This window comes from Arachis hypogaea, chromosome 16 (genome assembly GCF_003086295.3).
Source record: "Arachis hypogaea cultivar Tifrunner chromosome 16, arahy.Tifrunner.gnm2.J5K5, whole genome shotgun sequence".
NCBI classification, from domain to species: Eukaryota; Viridiplantae; Streptophyta; class Magnoliopsida; order Fabales; family Fabaceae; genus Arachis; species Arachis hypogaea.
Window position 1 is genome coordinate 47,427,878 of NC_092051.1, and position 3,037 is coordinate 47,430,914.

General features: G+C 31.8%; 1 non-coding gene across 1 annotated transcript; it reads left to right on the forward strand.

Moving 5' to 3' along the window:
• The first annotated feature begins 1,310 nt into the window (after nt 1-1,310).
• LOC112761140 (small nucleolar RNA R71) lies at nt 1,311-1,417 on the forward strand. Its single transcript, XR_003181549.1, has one exon. It is a non-coding gene; the product is annotated as a small nucleolar RNA R71 (small nucleolar RNA).
• Nucleotides 1,418-3,037: the final 1,620 nt, after the last annotated feature.

The window sequence follows — 3,037 nt, forward strand, 5'->3', positions numbered from 1 at the left end:
GCGCGATATGAAGAAATTACAGCGACGCTTGCGCGTGCCTGACGCGTACGCGCGGATTGGAGTCTGCACGAATGACGCGCACGCATGAACGACGCGTACGCGTGACAAGGACAATCGCTGAATGACGCGCATGCGTGGATGATGCGTACGCGTGACCTGCGCGATCTGTAAAATTAACAGAAAACGCTGGGGGCAATTTTGGGCCGCGTTTTAACCCAGTTTTCGGCCCAGAAACACAGAATAATGCTAGGGAACATGTAGAGACTCAACACATATTGACATACATTCTCATTAGGATAGTTTTTAGGTTTTAGATCTGAATCTAGAGAAAAAATTACTCTTCCTCTAGGTTCTCTTTACATCCATAGTTTATTATTTTTATGTTTTTGCTTTTGGATATTGAAGAGTCATTACCTCCGTTGAAGATATTATTCTAGTTTGTTTCCTATTTCCTTACTCTTTTAATTTCCATTTATGTTATCTAGTTTGTCACTTACTCTTCCATATCCTATTTACTTTTGGAGTTACAGTTGTATTATTTTCATGGATTGTTGATGCAAGGGATTACTTTTACTTTTAATTAATTTTCAATCTCTATTTTATTTAATTTAATTTATTATGTCTTCTTCTTATATTTTCTGAGTATTATATTCATGTCAATGGAGTAGATTTCTACTTGACATGGGGTTGATTAAGAGGAGACACTTGAGTTAGAATGCTCAAGTGATTAGTTAAATTGGAAGTTGTTGGCTAATTCTGTATTTACTAACGCTAGACCTTCCCAAGGGAGAGGACTAGGATTTGCGAATAAGAGTTAGCTCAATCACTTGACTTTCCTTTATTTAGTAAGGGTTAACTAAGTGAAAACAACAACCTCTTTATACTACACTCGAGAAGATTCCAACAAGGATAGAACTTCCAATTAATCATTCCCCCAGTCAAGGCTTTTTAATTAGGATATATAAAATTTTTTTTAATTACAATTATTTACTTTTCTGTCATTCAACTCTCAAAATATCTCGGAAATTCCTGATTAATAAATTAGCACCCTTTCTAGCAACTCGTTGGGAGACGACCTGGGACTCATACTCCCAGTATTTTTATTTCTAAACTTTTGTGATAACTTTTCTAAATTGATGAGGCAGATCTAGCTGGTTAAGAACTATACTCACAACATATTCCCTATATTGATTTCTTAATTAGCCGACTTCTGCCCTCCCGTCAGAGATCCACCTACAGAACTATCCAATGAAATTTTGGACATCTCAGATAAGCCATCATAGAACACGCCTATAATGGACCATTCTGAGAGCATATTAGGAGGACATCTCCTGATAAGTTGCTTGTATCTTTTCCAAGCTTCATAGAGGGATTCACCTTCTCTTTGTCTAAAGGTTTAAACTTCCACTCTAATCTTGCTCATACTTTAAGGAGAAAAGAACTTAGCCAGAAAAGCATTAACTAGCTTTTTCCAAGAGTCAAGACTCTCTCTAGGTTGGGCATCCAACCAGAACTTAGCTCTGTCTCTTAAAGCAAAGGGAAAGAGCATAAGCTTGTTGACTTCAGGATTAACTCCATTAGTCTTTACAGTATCACAGATCTGTAAGAATTTTGCCAAGAACTGATGTGGATCTTCCATTGAAAGTCCATAAAATTTGCAGTTCTGCTGTAGAAGAGAGACTAACTGAGGCTTAAGCTCAAAATTATTACCTCCAATGGTAAGTATAGCAATGCTTCTGCCATCAAAGTCAGAGTTAGGCATGGTGAAGTCACCAAGGACCTTTCTAGGCTCCTCTTGTGGTTTGGCCATGTCTCCTTGTTCTTGTTCAAAACTTTCTAAAAGGTCTCTTCCGGAGTGTTCTGATTTAGCTTGTTGTAAACCTTCCTCATAGTCTTCTCAGGTTCAGGATCAGGAGTCAAGAGGGGTTCTTTATCCCTGTTCCTGGTCATAAACAAGAATAAGAGAAAAAAGAAAAGAAAGAGACTTTCAATAGAAAAAATAATCTCCTCCTTAAAGTCAGAAGTAGAGGAAGAAAAAGATAAAAAAATAATAATAAAAATAAATGAAAGAAGTAGAAGAAAAATACCTTGGATATAGTAGATAAGAGTAAATAAAGAAAGAAAATCACAAGAAAGCTTTTTGTGCCAATTGGCAAGAAGCTCCAAGTGAGATAATAAGAAAGGTAAGAAGATAAAGAATTGTAGGTAAAGAGTCAAAAGAAGTAGAATTGAATGAACAGAGATGAGAAGAGAAAAAGTATAAATAGAAAAAGTAAATAAGATTTAAAATATTTTTGTTTTTGTTTAATTAATTAATTATATTAAGTTTTCAAAAATTATGTTAATAATTTAAAAAGAATTTAAATTTTAAATGTAAATTTCGAAAAATAGAAGAGAGAGAAGATGAGAAATTTTTGAAAACTGAGAGAGATGAGAGTTAGTTAGGTGATTTTAAAAAAAAAGAGAGAGAGAAGAAGAGAGATGATTTTCGAAAATTAAGGAAGAGAAGAGTTAGTTGGGAGGTTTTGAAAAAAAAGATAGAGAAGAATGAGATATGATTTTCAAAAATTGAGAGAGGAAAAAGTTAGTTAGGTAGTTTTGAAAAGGATGAGAGAGATGATGAGATATTAATTAAGAAAAGATAAAAATAAAAATAAAAGATAAGATAAGAAAAGATTTAAAAGTAAAAATAAAATAGAAGATAAGATAAGAAAAGTTTTAAAATTAAAATTTGAAATTAGAAAAAGATAAGTTATGAAATTAAAAAGATTTGAAATTGATTTTAAAAAGATAAGATTTTGAAATTTGATTTTGAAAAACATTTAATTTTAAAATTTGAAATTTGAAAAAAAAAATAAGATAAAATTTTTTAAATTTTGAAAAGGATATGATAAGTTTTGAAAAAGATAAGATTTTTGAAAAAGATATGATTTTTAATTTTGAAAATTTTGATTTTTGAAAACTTCACAACTAAGATATGATAAGATAAAATTTTAAAATCAAAATCTGAATTTTATTTGTAATTTTCGAAAATTAT